Raw genomic sequence first — 21,361 nt, forward strand, 5'->3', positions numbered from 1 at the left:
ACCAGGTAAATCTACTCTCTATGTCTCTATTATATTTTGACAGACCAGGTAGATCTATTGTCTCTGCTGTATTATGGCAGACCAGCTAGATCTACTGTCTCTATTGTATTATGACAGACAAGCTAGATCTACTGTCTCTATTTCTCTATTATATTATGACATACCAGCTAGATCTACTGTCTCTATTGTATTATGACAGACCAGCTAGATCTACTGTCTCTATTATATTATGGCAGACCAGCTAGATCTACTGTCTCTATTATATTATGACAGACCAGCTAGATCTACTGTCTCTATTATATTATGACAGACCATCTAGATCTACTCTCTATGTCTCTATTATATTTTGACAGACCAGGTAGATCTACTGTCTCTATGTCTCTATTGTATTATGACAGACCAGCTAGATCTCCTGTCTCTATTGTATTATGACAGACCAGCTAGATCTACTGTCTCTATTACATTATGACAGACCAGCTAAATCTACTGTCTCTTTGTCTCTATTATATTATGACATACCAGCTAGATCTACTGTCTCTATTATATTATGACAGACCACCTAGATCTACTGTCTCGATTCAATTATGACAGACCAGGTAAATCTACTCTCTATGTCTCTATTATATTTTGACAGACCAGGTAGATCTATTGTCTCTGCTGTATTATGGCAGACCAGCTAGATCTACTGTCTCTATTGTATTATGACAGACAAGCTAGATCTACTGTCTCTATTTCTCTATTATATTATGACATACCAGCTAGATCTACTGTCTCTATTGTATTATGACAGACCAGCTAGATCTACTGTCTCTATTATATTATGGCAGACCAGCTAGATCTACTGTCTCTATTATATTATGACAGACCAGCTAGATCTACTGTCTCTATTATATTATGACAGACCAGCTAGATCTACTCTCTATGTCTCTATTATATTTTGACAGACCAGGTAGATCTACTGTCTCTATGTCTCTATTGTATTATGACAGACCAGCTAGATCTCCTGTCTCTATTGTATTATGACAGACCAGCTAGATGTACTGTCTCTATTATATTATGGCAGACCAGCTAGATCTACTGTCTCTATTATATTATGACAGACCAGCTAGATCTACTGTCTCTGTTATATTATGACAGACCAGCTAGATCTACTCTCTATGTCTCTATTATATTTTGACAGACCAGGTAGATCTACTGTCTCTATGTCTCTATTGTATTATGACAGACCAGCTAGATCTCCTGTCTCTATTGTATTATGACAGACCAGCTAGATCTACTGTCTCTATTGTTTTATGACAGACCAGCTAGATCTACTGTCTCTATTATATTATGGCAGACCAGCTAGATCTACTGTCTCTATTACATTATGACAGACCAGCTAAATCTACTGTCTCTTTGTCTCTATTATATTATGACATACCAGCTAGATCTACTGTCTCTATTATATTATGACAGACCACCTAGATCTACTGTCTCGATTCAATTATGACAGACCAGGTAAATCTACTCTCTATGTCTCTATTATATTTTGACAGACCAGGTAGATCTACTGTCTCTATGTCTCTATTGTATTATGACAGACCAGCTAGATCTCCTGTCTCTATTGTATTATGACAGACCAGCTAGATCTACTGTCTCTATTGTTTTATGACAGACCAGCTAGATCTACTGTCTCTATTATATTATGGCAGACCAGCTAGATCTACTGTCTCTATTACATTATGACAGACCAGCTAAATCTACTGTCTCTTTGTCTCTATTATATTATGACATACCAGCTAGATCTACTGTCTCTATTATATTATGACAGACCACCTAGATCTACTGTCTCGATTCAATTATGACAGACCAGGTAAATCTACTCTCTATGTCTCTATTATATTTTGACAGACCAGGTAGATCTATTGTCTCCACTGTATTATGGCAGACCAGCTAGATCTACTGTCTCTATTGTATTATGACAGACCAGCTAGATCTACTGTCTCTATTACATTATGACAGACCAGCTAAATCTACTGTCTCTTTGTCTCTATTATATTATGACATACCAGCTAGATCTACTGTCTCTATTATATTATGACAGACCACCTAGATCTACTGTCTCGATTCAATTATGACAGACCAGGTAAATCTACTCTCTATGTCTCTATTATATTTTGACAGACCAGGTAGATCTATTGTCTCTGCTGTATTATGGCAGACCAGCTAGATCTACTGTCTCTATTGTATTATGACAGACAAGCTAGATCTACTGTCTCTATTTCTCTATTATATTATGACATACCAGCTAGATCTACTGTCTCTATTGTATTATGACAGACCAGCTAGATCTACTGTCTCTATTATATTATGGCAGACCAGCTAGATCTACTGTCTCTATTATATTATGACAGACCAGCTAGATCTACTGTCTCTATTATATTATGACAGACCAGCTAGATCTACTCTCTATGTCTCTATTATATTTTGACAGACCAGGTAGATCTACTGTCTCTATGTCTCTATTGTATTATGACAGACCAGCTAGATCTCCTGTCTCTATTGTATTATGACAGACCAGCTAGATCTACTGTCTCTATTACATTATGACAGACCAGCTAAATCTACTGTCTCTTTGTCTCTATTATATTATGACATACCAGCTAGATCTACTGTCTCTATTATATTATGACAGACCACCTAGATCTACTGTCTCGATTCAATTATGACAGACCAGGTAAATCTACTCTCTATGTCTCTATTATATTTTGACAGACCAGGTAGATCTATTGTCTCTGCTGTATTATGGCAGACCAGCTAGATCTACTGTCTCTATTGTATTATGACAGACAAGCTAGATCTACTGTCTCTATTTCTCTATTATATTATGACATACCAGCTAGATCTACTGTCTCTATTGTATTATGACAGACCAGCTAGATCTACTGTCTCTATTATATTATGGCAGACCAGCTAGATCTACTGTCTCTATTATATTATGACAGACCAGCTAGATCTACTGTCTCTATTATATTATGACAGACCAGCTAGATCTACTCTCTATGTCTCTATTATATTTTGACAGACCAGGTAGATCTACTGTCTCTATGTCTCTATTGTATTATGACAGACCAGCTAGATCTCCTGTCTCTATTGTATTATGACAGACCAGCTAGATCTACTATCTCTATTATATTTTGACAGACCAGGTAGATCTAATTTCTCTATTGTATTATGACAGACCAGCTAGATCTACTGTCTCTATTGTATCATGACAGATCAGCTAGATCTACTTTCTCTATTATATTATGACAGACCAGCTAAATCTACTGTCTCTATGTCTCTATGTCTCTATTATATTATGACAGACCAGCTAGATCTACTTTCTCTATTATATTATGACAGACCAGCTAAATCTACTGTATCTATGTCTCTATGTCTCTATTATATTATGACAGACCAGATAGCTCTACTGTCTCTATTATATTATGACAGACCAGCTAAATCTACTGTCTCTATGTCTCTATTATATTACGACATACCAGCTAGATCTACTGTCTCTATTATATTATGACAGACCAGCTAAATCTACTGTCTCTTTGTCTCTATTATGTTATGACATACCAGCTACATCTACTGTCTCTATTATATTATGACAGACCAGCTAGATCTACTGTCTCTATTACATTATGACAGACCAGCTAAATCTACTGTCTCTATGTCTCTATTATATTATGTCATACCAGCTAGATCTTCTGTCTCTATTATATTATGACATACCAGCTAGATCTACTGTCTCTATTATGTTATGACAGACCAGCTAGATCTACTGTCTCTATTATATTATGACAGACCAGCTAGACCTACTGTCTCGATTGTATTGTGACAGACCAGCTAAATCTACTGTCTCTATTGTATTATGACAGACCGCCTAGATCTACTGTCCTGATTGTATTATGACAGACCAGCTAGATCTACTTTCTCTATTATATTATGACAGACCAGCTAAATCTACTGCATCTATGTCTCTATGTCTCTATTATATTAGGACAGACCAGCTAGATCTACTGTCCTGATTGTATTATGACAGACCAGCTAGATCTACTTTCTCTATTATATTATGACAGACCAGCTAAATCTACTGTATATATGTCTCTATGTCTCTATTATATTAGGACAGACCAGCTAGATCTACTGTCTCTACTATATTATGACAGACCAGCTAAATCTACTGTCTCTATGTCTCTATTATATTACGACATACCAGCTAGATCTACTTTCTCTATTATATTATGACATACCAGCTAGATCTACTGTCTCTATTATATTATGACAGACCAGCTAGATCTACTGTCTCTATTATATTATGACAGACCAGCTAGATCTACTGTCTCTATTGTATTATGACAGATCAGCTAGATCTACTTTCTCTATTATATTATGACAGACCAGCTAAATCTACTGTCTCTATGTCTCTATGTCTCTATTATATTATGACAGACCAGCTAGATCTACTTTCTCTATTATATTATGACAGACCAGCTAAATCTACTGTATCTATGTCTCTATGTCTCTATTATATTATGACAGACCAGATAGCTCTACTGTCTCTATTATATTATGACAGACCAGCTAAATCTACTGTCTCTATGTCTCTATTATATTACGACATACCAGCTAGATCTACTGTCTCTATTATATTATGACAGACCAGCTAAATCTACTGTCTCTTTCTCTCTATTATGTTATGACATACCAGCTACATCTACTGTCTCTATTATATTATGACAGACCAGCTAGATCTACTGTCTCTATTACATTATGACAGACCAGCTAAATCTACTGTCTCTATGTCTCTATTATATTATGTCATACCAGCTAGATCTTCTGTCTCTATTATATTATGACATACCAGCTAGATCTACTGTCTCTATTATGTTATGACAGACCAGCTAGATCTACTGTCTCTATTATATTATGACAGACCAGCTAGACCTACTGTCTCGATTGTATTGTGACAGACCAGCTAAATCTACTGTCTCTATTGTATTATGACAGACCGCCTAGATCTACTGTCCTGATTGTATTATGACAGACCAGCTAGATCTACTTTCTCTATTATATTATGACAGACCAGCTAAATCTACTGCATCTATGTCTCTATGTCTCTATTATATTAGGACAGACCAGCTAGATCTACTGTCTCTATTATATTATGACAGACCAGCTAAATCTACTGTCTCTATGTCTCTATTATATTACGACATACCAGCTAGATCTACTTTCTCTATTATATTATGACATACCAGCTAGATCTACTGTCTCTATTATATTATGACAGACCAGCTAGATCTACTGTCTCTATTGTTTTATGACAGACCAGCTAGATCTACTGTCTCTATTATATTATGGCAGACCAGCTAGATCTACTGTCTCTATTACATTATGACAGACCAGCTAAATCTACTGTCTCTTTGTCTCTATTATATTATGACATACCAGCTAGATCTACTGTCTCTATTATATTATGACAGACCACCTAGATCTACTGTCTCGATTCAATTATGACAGACCAGGTAAATCTACTCTCTATGTCTCTATTATATTTTGACAGACCAGGTAGATCTATTGTCTCCACTGTATTATGGCAGACCAGCTAGATCTACTGTCTCTATTGTATTATGACAGACCAGCTAGATCTACTGTCTCTATTACATTATGACAGACCAGCTAAATCTACTGTCTCTTTGTCTCTATTATATTATGACATACCAGCTAGATCTACTGTCTCTATTATATTATGACAGACCACCTAGATCTACTGTCTCGATTCAATTATGACAGACCAGGTAAATCTACTCTCTATGTCTCTATTATATTTTGACAGACCAGGTAGATCTATTGTCTCTGCTGTATTATGGCAGACCAGCTAGATCTACTGTCTCTATTGTATTATGACAGACAAGCTAGATCTACTGTCTCTATTTCTCTATTATATTATGACATACCAGCTAGATCTACTGTCTCTATTGTATTATGACAGACCAGCTAGATCTACTGTCTCTATTATATTATGGCAGACCAGCTAGATCTACTGTCTCTATTATATTATGACAGACCAGCTAGATCTACTGTCTCTATTATATTATGACAGACCAGCTAGATCTACTCTCTATGTCTCTATTATATTTTGACAGACCAGGTAGATCTACTGTCTCTATGTCTCTATTGTATTATGACAGACCAGCTAGATCTCCTGTCTCTATTGTATTATGACAGACCAGCTAGATCTACTGTCTCTATTACATTATGACAGACCAGCTAAATCTACTGTCTCTTTGTCTCTATTATATTATGACATACCAGCTAGATCTACTGTCTCTATTATATTATGACAGACCACCTAGATCTACTGTCTCGATTCAATTATGACAGACCAGGTAAATCTACTCTCTATGTCTCTATTATATTTTGACAGACCAGGTAGATCTATTGTCTCTGCTGTATTATGGCAGACCAGCTAGATCTACTGTCTCTATTGTATTATGACAGACAAGCTAGATCTACTGTCTCTATTTCTCTATTATATTATGACAGACCAGCTAAATCTACTGTATCTATGTCTCTATGTCTCTATTATATTATGACAGACCAGATAGCTCTACTGTCTCTATTATATTATGACAGACCAGCTAAATCTACTGTCTCTATGTCTCTATTATATTACGACATACCAGCTAGATCTACTGTCTCTATTATATTATGACAGACCAGCTAAATCTACTGTCTCTTTCTCTCTATTATGTTATGACATACCAGCTACATCTACTGTCTCTATTATATTATGACAGACCAGCTAGATCTACTGTCTCTATTACATTATGACAGACCAGCTAAATCTACTGTCTCTATGTCTCTATTATATTATGTCATACCAGCTAGATCTTCTGTCTCTATTATATTATGACATACCAGCTAGATCTACTGTCTCTATTATGTTATGACAGACCAGCTAGATCTACTGTCTCTATTATATTATGACAGACCAGCTAGACCTACTGTCTCGATTGTATTGTGACAGACCAGCTAAATCTACTGTCTCTATTGTATTATGACAGACCGCCTAGATCTACTGTCCTGATTGTATTATGACAGACCAGCTAGATCTACTTTCTCTATTATATTATGACAGACCAGCTAAATCTACTGCATCTATGTCTCTATGTCTCTATTATATTAGGACAGACCAGCTAGATCTACTGTCTCTATTATATTATGACAGACCAGCTAAATCTACTGTCTCTATGTCTCTATTATATTACGACATACCAGCTAGATCTACTTTCTCTATTATATTATGACATACCAGCTAGATCTACTGTCTCTATTATATTATGACAGACCAGCTAGATCTACTGTCTCTATTGTTTTATGACAGACCAGCTAGATCTACTGTCTCTATTATATTATGGCAGACCAGCTAGATCTACTGTCTCTATTACATTATGACAGACCAGCTAAATCTACTGTCTCTTTGTCTCTATTATATTATGACATACCAGCTAGATCTACTGTCTCTATTATATTATGACAGACCACCTAGATCTACTGTCTCGATTCAATTATGACAGACCAGGTAAATCTACTCTCTATGTCTCTATTATATTTTGACAGACCAGGTAGATCTATTGTCTCCACTGTATTATGGCAGACCAGCTAGATCTACTGTCTCTATTGTATTATGACAGACCAGCTAGATCTACTGTCTCTATTACATTATGACAGACCAGCTAAATCTACTGTCTCTTTGTCTCTATTATATTATGACATACCAGCTAGATCTACTGTCTCTATTATATTATGACAGACCACCTAGATCTACTGTCTCGATTCAATTATGACAGACCAGGTAAATCTACTCTCTATGTCTCTATTATATTTTGACAGACCAGGTAGATCTATTGTCTCTGCTGTATTATGGCAGACCAGCTAGATCTACTGTCTCTATTGTATTATGACAGACAAGCTAGATCTACTGTCTCTATTTCTCTATTATATTATGACATACCAGCTAGATCTACTGTCTCTATTGTATTATGACAGACCAGCTAGATCTACTGTCTCTATTATATTATGGCAGACCAGCTAGATCTACTGTCTCTATTATATTATGACAGACCAGCTAGATCTACTGTCTCTATTATATTATGACAGACCAGCTAGATCTACTCTCTATGTCTCTATTATATTTTGACAGACCAGGTAGATCTACTGTCTCTATGTCTCTATTGTATTATGACAGACCAGCTAGATCTCCTGTCTCTATTGTATTATGACAGACCAGCTAGATCTACTGTCTCTATTACATTATGACAGACCAGCTAAATCTACTGTCTCTTTGTCTCTATTATATTATGACATACCAGCTAGATCTACTGTCTCTATTATATTATGACAGACCACCTAGATCTACTGTCTCGATTCAATTATGACAGACCAGGTAAATCTACTCTCTATGTCTCTATTATATTTTGACAGACCAGGTAGATCTATTGTCTCTGCTGTATTATGGCAGACCAGCTAGATCTACTGTCTCTATTGTATTATGACAGACAAGCTAGATCTACTGTCTCTATTTCTCTATTATATTATGACATACCAGCTAGATCTACTGTCTCTATTGTATTATGACAGACCAGCTAGATCTACTGTCTCTATTATATTATGGCAGACCAGCTAGATCTACTGTCTCTATTATATTATGACAGACCAGCTAGATCTACTGTCTCTATTATATTATGACAGACCAGCTAGATCTACTCTCTATGTCTCTATTATATTTTGACAGACCAGGTAGATCTACTGTCTCTATGTCTCTATTGTATTATGACAGACCAGCTAGATCTCCTGTCTCTATTGTATTATGACAGACCAGCTAGATCTACTATCTCTATTATATTTTGACAGACCAGGTAGATCTAATTTCTCTATTGTATTATGACAGACCAGCTAGATCTACTGTCTCTATTGTATTATGACAGATCAGCTAGATCTACTTTCTCTATTATATTATGACAGACCAGCTAAATCTACTGTCTCTATGTCTCTATGTCTCTATTATATTATGACAGACCAGCTAGATCTACTTTCTCTATTATATTATGACAGACCAGCTAAATCTACTGTATCTATGTCTCTATGTCTCTATTATATTATGACAGACCAGATAGCTCTACTGTCTCTATTATATTATGACAGACCAGCTAAATCTACTGTCTCTATGTCTCTATTATATTACGACATACCAGCTAGATCTACTGTCTCTATTATATTATGACAGACCAGCTAAATCTACTGTCTCTTTGTCTCTATTATGTTATGACATACCAGCTACATCTACTGTCTCTATTATATTATGACAGACCAGCTAGATCTACTGTCTCTATTACATTATGACAGACCAGCTAAATCTACTGTCTCTATGTCTCTATTATATTATGTCATACCAGCTAGATCTTCTGTCTCTATTATATTATGACATACCAGCTAGATCTACTGTCTCTATTATGTTATGACAGACCAGCTAGATCTACTGTCTCTATTATATTATGACAGACCAGCTAGACCTACTGTCTCGATTGTATTGTGACAGACCAGCTAAATCTACTGTCTCTATTGTATTATGACAGACCGCCTAGATCTACTGTCCTGATTGTATTATGACAGACCAGCTAGATCTACTTTCTCTATTATATTATGACAGACCAGCTAAATCTACTGCATCTATGTCTCTATGTCTCTATTATATTAGGACAGACCAGCTAGATCTACTGTCCTGATTGTATTATGACAGACCAGCTAGATCTACTTTCTCTATTATATTATGACAGACCAGCTAAATCTACTGTATATATGTCTCTATGTCTCTATTATATTAGGACAGACCAGCTAGATCTACTGTCTCTACTATATTATGACAGACCAGCTAAATCTACTGTCTCTATGTCTCTATTATATTACGACATACCAGCTAGATCTACTTTCTCTATTATATTATGACATACCAGCTAGATCTACTGTCTCTATTATATTATGACAGACCAGCTAGATCTACTGTCTCTATTATATTATGACAGACCAGCTAGATCTACTGTCTCTATTGTATTATGACAGATCAGCTAGATCTACTTTCTCTATTATATTATGACAGACCAGCTAAATCTACTGTCTCTATGTCTCTATGTCTCTATTATATTATGACAGACCAGCTAGATCTACTTTCTCTATTATATTATGACAGACCAGCTAAATCTACTGTATCTATGTCTCTATGTCTCTATTATATTATGACAGACCAGATAGCTCTACTGTCTCTATTATATTATGACAGACCAGCTAAATCTACTGTCTCTATGTCTCTATTATATTACGACATACCAGCTAGATCTACTGTCTCTATTATATTATGACAGACCAGCTAAATCTACTGTCTCTTTCTCTCTATTATGTTATGACATACCAGCTACATCTACTGTCTCTATTATATTATGACAGACCAGCTAGATCTACTGTCTCTATTACATTATGACAGACCAGCTAAATCTACTGTCTCTATGTCTCTATTATATTATGTCATACCAGCTAGATCTTCTGTCTCTATTATATTATGACATACCAGCTAGATCTACTGTCTCTATTATGTTATGACAGACCAGCTAGATCTACTGTCTCTATTATATTATGACAGACCAGCTAGACCTACTGTCTCGATTGTATTGTGACAGACCAGCTAAATCTACTGTCTCTATTGTATTATGACAGACCGCCTAGATCTACTGTCCTGATTGTATTATGACAGACCAGCTAGATCTACTTTCTCTATTATATTATGACAGACCAGCTAAATCTACTGCATCTATGTCTCTATGTCTCTATTATATTAGGACAGACCAGCTAGATCTACTGTCTCTATTATATTATGACAGACCAGCTAAATCTACTGTCTCTATGTCTCTATTATATTACGACATACCAGCTAGATCTACTTTCTCTATTATATTATGACATACCAGCTAGATCTACTGTCTCTATTATATTATGACAGACCAGCTAGATCTACTGTCTCTATTGTTTTATGACAGACCAGCTAGATCTACTGTCTCTATTATATTATGGCAGACCAGCTAGATCTACTGTCTCTATTACATTATGACAGACCAGCTAAATCTACTGTCTCTTTGTCTCTATTATATTATGACATACCAGCTAGATCTACTGTCTCTATTATATTATGACAGACCACCTAGATCTACTGTCTCGATTCAATTATGACAGACCAGGTAAATCTACTCTCTATGTCTCTATTATATTTTGACAGACCAGGTAGATCTATTGTCTCCACTGTATTATGGCAGACCAGCTAGATCTACTGTCTCTATTGTATTATGACAGACCAGCTAGATCTACTGTCTCTATTACATTATGACAGACCAGCTAAATCTACTGTCTCTTTGTCTCTATTATATTATGACATACCAGCTAGATCTACTGTCTCTATTATATTATGACAGACCACCTAGATCTACTGTCTCGATTCAATTATGACAGACCAGGTAAATCTACTCTCTATGTCTCTATTATATTTTGACAGACCAGGTAGATCTATTGTCTCTGCTGTATTATGGCAGACCAGTTAGATCTACTGTCTCTATTGTATTATGACAGACAAGCTAGATCTACTGTCTCTATTTCTCTATTATATTATGACATACCAGCTAGATCTACTGTCTCTATTGTATTATGACAGACCAGCTAGATCTACTGTCTCTATTATATTATGGCAGACCAGCTAGATCTACTGTCTCTATTATATTATGACAGACCAGCTAGATCTACTGTCTCTATTATATTATGACAGACCAGCTAGATCTACTCTCTATGTCTCTATTATATTTTGACAGACCAGGTAGATCTACTGTCTCTATGTCTCTATTGTATTATGACAGACCAGCTAGATCTCCTGTCTCTATTGTATTATGACAGACCAGCTAGATCTACTGTCTCTATTACATTATGACAGACCAGCTAAATCTACTGTCTCTTTGTCTCTAATATATTATGACATACCAGCTAGATCTACTGTCTCTATTATATTATGACAGACCACCTAGATCTACTGTCTCGATTCAATTATGACAGACCAGGTAAATCTACTCTCTATGTCTCTATTATATTTTGACAGACCAGGTAGATCTATTGTCTCTGCTGTATTATGGCAGACCAGCTAGATCTACTGTCTCTATTGTATTATGACAGACAAGCTAGATCTACTGTCTCTATTTCTCTATTATATTATGACATACCAGCTAGATCTACTGTCTCTATTGTATTATGACAGACCAGCTAGATCTACTGTCTCTATTATATTATGACAGACCAGCTAGATCTACTGTCTCTATTATATTATGACAGACCAGCTAGATCTACTCTCTATGTCTCTATTATATTTTGACAGACCAGGTAGATCTACTGTCTCTATGTCTCTATTGTATTATGACAGACCAGCTAGATCTCCTGTCTCTATTGTATTATGACAGACCAGCTAGATCTACTATCTCTATTATATTTTGACAGACCAGGTAGATCTAATTTCTCTATTGTATTATGACAGACCAGCTAGATCTACTGTCTCTATTGTATTATGACAGATCAGCTAGATCTACTTTCTCTATTATATTATGACAGACCAGCTAAATCTACTGTCTCTATGTCTCTATGTCTCTATTATATTATGACAGACCAGCTAGATCTACTTTCTCTATTATATTATGACAGACCAGCTAAATCTACTGTATCTATGTCTCTATGTCTCTATTATATTATGACAGACCAGATAGCTCTACTGTCTCTATTATATTATGACAGACCAGCTAAATCTACTGTCTCTATGTCTCTATTATATTACGACATACCAGCTAGATCTACTGTCTCTATTATATTATGACAGACCAGCTAAATCTACTGTCTCTTTGTCTCTATTATGTTATGACATACCAGCTACATCTACTGTCTCTATTATATTATGACAGACCAGCTAGATCTACTGTCTCTATTACATTATGACAGACCAGCTAAATCTACTGTCTCTATGTCTCTATTATATTATGTCATACCAGCTAGATCTTCTGTCTCTATTATATTATGACATACCAGCTAGATCTACTGTCTCTATTATGTTATGACAGACCAGCTAGATCTACTGTCTCTATTATATTATGACAGACCAGCTAGACCTACTGTCTCGATTGTATTGTGACAGACCAGCTAAATCTACTGTCTCTATTGTATTATGACAGACCGCCTAGATCTACTGTCCTGATTGTATTATGACAGACCAGCTAGATCTACTTTCTCTATTATATTATGACAGACCAGCTAAATCTACTGCATCTATGTCTCTATGTCTCTATTATATTAGGACAGACCAGCTAGATCTACTGTCCTGATTGTATTATGACAGACCAGCTAGATCTACTTTCTCTATTATATTATGACAGACCAGCTAAATCTACTGTATATATGTCTCTATGTCTCTATTATATTAGGACAGACCAGCTAGATCTACTGTCTCTACTATATTATGACAGACCAGCTAAATCTACTGTCTCTATGTCTCTATTATATTACGACATACCAGCTAGATCTACTTTCTCTATTATATTATGACATACCAGCTAGATCTACTGTCTCTATTATATTATGACAGACCAGCTAGATCTACTGTCTCTATTATATTACGACAGACCAGCTAGATCTACTGTCTCTATTGTATTATGACAGAACAGCTAGATCTACTGTCTCTATTATATTATGACAGACCAGCTAAATCTACTGTCTCTTTGTCTCTATTATGTTATGACATACCAGCTACATCTACTGTCTCTATTATATTATGACAGACCAGCTAGATCTACTGTCTCTATTATATTATGAAAGACCAGCTAAATCTACTGTCTCTATGTCTCTATTGTATTATGACAGACCAGCTAGATCTCCTGTCTCTATTGTATTATGACAGACCAGCTAGATCTACTGTCTCTATTGTTTTATGACAGACCAGCTAGATCTACTGTCTCTATTATATTATGGCAGACCAGCTAGATCTACTGTCTCTATTACATTATGACAGACCAGCTAAATCTACTGTCTCTTTGTCTCTATTATATTATGACATACCAGCTAAATCTACTGTCTCTATTATATTATGACAGACCACCTAGATCTACTGTCTCGATTCAATTATGACAGACCAGGTAAATCTACTCTCTATGTCTCTATTATATTTTGACAGACCAGGTAGATCTATTGTCTCCACTGTATTATGGCAGACCAGCTAGATCTACTGTCTCTATTGTATTATGACAGACCAGCTAGATCTACTGTCTCTATTACATTATGACAGACCAGCTAAATCTACTGTCTCTTTGTCTCTATTATATTATGACATACCAGCTAGATCTACTGTCTCTATTATATTATGACAGACCACCTAGATCTACTGTCTCGATTCAATTATGACAGACCAGGTAAATCTACTCTCTATGTCTCTATTATATTTTGACAGACCAGGTAGATCTATTGTCTCTGCTGTATTATGGCAGACCAGCTAGATCTACTGTCTCTATTGTATTATGACAGACAAGCTAGATCTACTGTCTCTATTTCTCTATTATATTGTGACATACCAGCTAGATCTACTGTCTCTATTGTATTATGACAGACCAGCTAGATCTACTGTCTCTATTATATTATGACAGACCAGCTAGATCTACTGTCTCTATTATATTATGACAGACCAGCTAGATCTACTCTCTATGTCTCTATTATATTTTGACAGACCAGGTAGATCTACTGTCTCTATGTCTCTATTGTATTATGACAGACCAGCTAGATCTCCTGTCTCTATTGTATTATGACAGACCAGCTAGATCTACTATCTCTATTATATTTTGACAGACCAGGTAGATCTAATTTCTCTATTGTATTATGACAGACCAGCTAGATCTACTGTCTCTATTGTATTATGACAGATCAGCTAGATCTACTTTCTCTATTATATTATGACAGACCAGCTAAATCTACTGTCTCTATGTCTCTATGTCTCTATTATATTATGACAGACCAGCTAGATCTACTTTCTCTATTATATTATGACAGACCAGCTAAATCTACTGTATCTATGTCTCTATGTCTCTATTATATTATGACAGACCAGATAGCTCTACTGTCTCTATTATATTATGACAGACCAGCTAAATCTACTGTCTCTATGTCTCTATTATATTACGACATACCAGCTAGATCTACTGTCTCTATTATATTATGACAGACCAGCTAAATCTACTGTCTCTTTGTCTCTATTATGTTATGACATACCAGCTACATCTACTGTCTCTATTATATTATGACAGACCAGCTAGATCTACTGTCTCTATTACATTATGACAGACCAGCTAAATCTACTGTCTCTATGTCTCTATTATATTATGTCATACCAGCTAGATCTTCTGTCTCTATTATATTATGACATACCAGCTAGATCTACTGTCTCTATTATGTTATGACAGACCAGCTAGATCTACTGTCTCTATTATATTATGACAGACCAGCTAGACCTACTGTCTCGATTGTATTGTGACAGACCAGCTAAATCTACTGTCTCTATTGTATTATGACAGACCGCCTAGATCTACTGTCCTGATTGTATTATGACAGACCAGCTAGATCTACTTTCTCTATTATATTATGACAGACCAGCTAAATCTACTGCATCTATGTCTCTATGTCTCTATTATATTAGGACAGACCAGCTAGATCTACTGTCCTGATTGTATTATGACAGACCAGCTAGATCTACTTTCTCTATTATATTATGACAGACCAGCTAAATCTACTGTATATATGTCTCTATGTCTCTATTATATTAGGACAGACCAGCTAGATCTACTGTCTCTACTATATTATGACAGACCAGCTAAATCTACTGTCTCTATGTCTCTATTATATTACGACATACCAGCTAGATCTACTTTCTCTATTATATTATGACATACCAGCTAGATCTACTGTCTCTATTATATTATGACAGACCAGCTAGATCTACTGTCTCTATTATATTACGACAGACCAGCTAGATCTACTGTCTCTATTGTATTATGACAGAACAGCTAGATCTACTGTCTCTATTATATTATGACAGACCAGCTAAATCTACTGTCTCTTTGTCTCTATTATGTTATGACATACCAGCTACATCTACTGTCTCTATTATATTATGACAGACCAGCTAGATCTACTGTCTCTATTATATTATGAAAGACCAGCTAAATCTACTGTCTCTATGTCTCTATTGTATTATGACAGACCAGCTAGATCTCCTGTCTCTATTGTATTATGACAGACCAGCTAGATCTACTGTCTCTATTGTTTTATGACAGACCAGCTAGATCTACTGTCTCTATTATATTATGGCAGACCAGCTAGATCTACTGTCTCTATTACATTATGACAGACCAGCTAAATCTACTGTCTCTTTGTCTCTATTATATTATGACATACCAGCTAAATCTACTGTCTCTATTATATTATGACAGACCACCTAGATCTACTGTCTCGATTCAATTATGACAGACCAGGTAAATCTACTCTCTATGTCTCTATTATATTTTGACAGACCAGGTAGATCTATTGTCTCCACTGTATTATGGCAGACCAGCTAGATCTACTGTCTCTATTGTATTATGACAGACCAGCTAGATCTACTGTCTCTATTACATTATGACAGACCAGCTAAATCTACTGTCTCTTTGTCTCTATTATATTATGACATACCAGCTAGATCTACTGTCTCTATTATATTATGACAGACCACCTAGATCTACTGTCTCGATTCAATTATGACAGACCAGGTAAATCTACTCTCTATGTCTCTATTATATTTTGACAGACCAGGTAGATCTATTGTCTCTGCTGTATTATGGCAGACCAGCTAGATCTACTGTCTCTATTGTATTATGACAGACAAGCTAGATCTACTGTCTCTATTTCTCTATTATATTGTGACATACCAGCTAGATCTACTGTCTCTATTGTATTATGACAGACCAGCTAGATCTACTGTCTCTATTATATTATGGCAGACCAGCTAGATCTACTGTCTCTATTATATTATGACAGACCAGCTAGATCTACTGTCTCTATTATATTATGACAGACCAGCTAGATCTACTCTCTATGTCTCTATTATATTTTGACAGACCAGGTAGATCTACTGTCTCTATGTCTCTATTGTATTATGACAGACCAGCTAGATCTCCTGTCTCTATTGTATTATGACAGACCAGCTAGATCTACTATCTCTATTATATTTTGACAGACCAGGTAGATCTAATTTCTCTATTGTATTATGACAGACCAGCTAGATCTACTGTCTCTATTGTATTATGACAGATCAGCTAGATCTACTTTCTCTATTATATTATGACAGACCAGCTAAATCTACTGTCTCTATGTCTCTATGTCTCTATTATATTATGACAGACCAGCTAGATCTACTTTCTCTATTATATTATGACAGACCAGCTAGATCTACTGTCTCTATTATATTATGACAGACCAGCTAGATCTACTGTCTCTATTATATTATGACAGACCAGCTAGATCTACTGTCTCTATTATATTATGACAGACCAGCTAGATCTACTCTCTATGTCTCTATTATATTTTGACAGACCAGGTAGATCTACTGTCTCTATGTCTCTATTGTATTATGACAGACCAGCTAGATCTCCTGTCTCTATTGTATTATGACAGACCAGCTAGATCTACTATCTCTATTATATTTTGACAGACCAGGTAGATCTAATTTCTCTATTGTATTATGACAGACCAGCTAGATCTACTGTCTCTATTGTATTATGACAGATCAGCTAGATCTACTTTCTCTATTATATTATGACAGACCAGCTAAATCTACTGTCTCTATGTCTCTATGTCTCTATTATATTATGACAGACCAGCTAGATCTACTTTCTCTATTATATTATGACAGACCAGCTAAATCTACTGTATCTATGTCTCTATGTCTCTATTATATTATGACAGACCAGATAGCTCTACTGTCTCTATTATATTATGACAGACCAGCTAAATCTACTGTCTCTATGTCTCTATTATATTACGACATACCAGCTAGATCTACTGTCTCTATTATATTATGACAGACCAGCTAAATCTACTGTCTCTTTGTCTCTATTATGTTATGACATACCAGCTACATCTACTGTCTCTATTATATTATGACAGACCAGCTAGATCTACTGTCTCTATTACATTATGACAGACCAGCTAAATCTACTGTCTCTATGTCTCTATTATATTATGTCATACCAGCTAGATCTTCTGTCTCTATTATATTATGACATACCAGCTAGATCTACTGTCTCTATTATGTTATGACAGACCAGCTAGATCTACTGTCTCTATTATATTATGACAGACCAGCTAGACCTACTGTCTCGATTGTATTGTGACAGACCAGCTAAATCTACTGTCTCTATTGTATTATGACAGACCGCCTAGATCTACTGTCCTGATTGTATTATGACAGACCAGCTAGATCTACTTTCTCTATTATATTATGACAGACCAGCTAAATCTACTGCATCTATGTCTCTATGTCTCTATTATATTAGGACAGACCAGCTAGATCTACTGTCCTGATTGTATTATGACAGACCAGCTAGATCTACTTTCTCTATTATATTATGACAGACCAGCTAAATCTACTGTATATATGTCTCTATGTCTCTATTATATTAGGACAGACCAGCTAGATCTACTGTCTCTACTATATTATGACAGACCAGCTAAATCTACTGTCTCTATGTCTCTATTATATTACGACATACCAGCTAGATCTACTTTCTCTATTATATTATGACATACCAGCTAGATCTACTGTCTCTATTATATTATGACAGACCAGCTAGATCTACTGTCTCTATTATATTATGACAGACCAGCTAGATCTACTGTCTCTATTGTATTATGACAGAACAGCTAGATCTACTGTCTCTATTATATTATGACAGACCAGCTAAATCTACTGTCTCTTTGTCTCTATTATGTTATGACATACCAGCTACATCTACTGTCTCTATTATATTATGACAGACCAGCTAGATCTACTGTCTCTATTATATTATGAAAGACCAGCTAAATCTACTGTCTCTATGTCTCTATTGTATTATGACAGACCAGCTAGATCTCCTGTCTCTATTGTATTATGACAGACCAGCTAGATCTACTGTCTCTATTGTTTTATGACAGACCAGCTAGATCTACTGTCTCTATTATATTATGGCAGACCAGCTAGATCTACTGTCTCTATTACATTATGACAGACCAGCTAAATCTACTGTCTCTTTGTCTCTATTATATTATGACATACCAGCTAGATCTACTGTCTCTATTATATTATGACAGACCACCTAGATCTACTGTCTCGATTCAATTATGACAGACCAGGTAAATCTACTCTCTATGTCTCTATTATATTTTGACAGACCAGGTAGATCTATTGTCTCCACTGTATTATGGCAGACCAGCTAGATCTACTGTCTCTATTGTATTATGACAGACCAGCTAGATCTACTGTCTCTATTACATTATGACAGACCAGCTAAATCTACTGTCTCTTTGTCTCTATTATATTATGACATACCAGCTAGATCTACTGTCTCTATTATATTATGACAGACCACCTAGATCTACTGTCTCGATTCAATTATGACAGACCAGGTAAATCTACTCTCTATGTCTCTATTATATTTTGACAGACCAGGTAGATCTATTGTCTCTGCTGTATTATGGCAGACCAGCTAGATCTACTGTCTCTATTGTATTATGACAGACAAGCTAGATCTACTGTCTCTATTTCTCTATTATATTGTGACATACCAGCTAGATCTACTGTCTCTATTGTATTATGACAGACCAGCTAGATCTACTGTCTCTATTATATTATGGCAGACCAGCTAGATCTACTGTCTCTATTATATTATGACAGACCAGCTAGATCTACTGTCTCTATTATATTATGACAGACCAGCTAGATCTACTCTCTATGTCTCTATTATATTTTGACAGACCAGGTAGACCTACTGTCTCTATGTCTCTATTGTATTATGACAGACCAGCTAGATCTCCTGTCTCTATTGTATTATGACAGACCAGCTAGATCTACTATCTCTATTATATTTTGACAGACCAGGTAGATCTAATTTCTCTATTGTATTATGACAGACCAGCTAGATCTACTGTCTCTATTGTATTATGACAGATCAGCTAGATCTACTTTCTCTATTATATTATGACAGACCAGCTAAATCTACTGTCTCTATGTCTCTATGTCTCTATTATATTATGACAGACCAGCTAGATCTACTTTCTCTATTATATTATGACAGACCAGCTAAATCTACTGTATCTATGTCTCTATGTCTCTATTATATTATGACAGACCAGATAGCTCTACTGTCTCTATTATATTATGACAGACCAGCTAAATCTACTGTCTCTATGTCTCTATTATATTACGACATACCAGCTAGATCTACTGTCTCTATTATATTATGACAGACCAGATAAATCTACTGTCTCTTTGTCTCTATTATGTTATGACATACCAGCTACATCTACTGTCTCTATTATATTATGACAGACCAGCTAGATCTACCGTCTCTATTACATTATGACAGACCAGCTAAATCTACTGTCTCTATGTCTCTATTATATTATGTCATACAAGCTAGATCTTCTGTCTCTATTATATTATGACATACCAGCTAGATCTACTGTCTCTATTATGTTATGACAGACCAGCTAGATCTACTGTCTCTATTATATTATGACAGACCAGCTAGACCTACTGTCTCGATTGTATTGTGACAGACCAGCTAAATCTACTGTCTCTATTGTATTATGACAGACCAACTAGATCTACTGTCCTGATTGTATTATGACAGACCAGCTAGATCTACTTTCTCTATTATATTATGACAGACCAGCTAAATCTACTGCATCTATGTCTCTATGTCTCTATTATATTAGGACAGACCAGCTAGATCTACTGTCTCTATTATATTATGACAGACCAGCTAAATCTACTGTCTCTATGTCTCTATTATATTACGACATACCAGCTAGATCTACTTTCTCTATTATATTATGACATACCAGCTAGATCTACTGTCTCTATTATATTATGACAGACCAGCTAGATCTACTGTCTCTATTATATTATGACAGACCAGCTAGACCT

Source organism: Oncorhynchus mykiss, chromosome 22, assembly GCF_057628025.1.
Source record: "Oncorhynchus mykiss isolate SJ-2025 chromosome 22, ASM5762802v1, whole genome shotgun sequence".
Taxonomy (NCBI): Eukaryota; Metazoa; Chordata; class Actinopteri; order Salmoniformes; family Salmonidae; genus Oncorhynchus; species Oncorhynchus mykiss.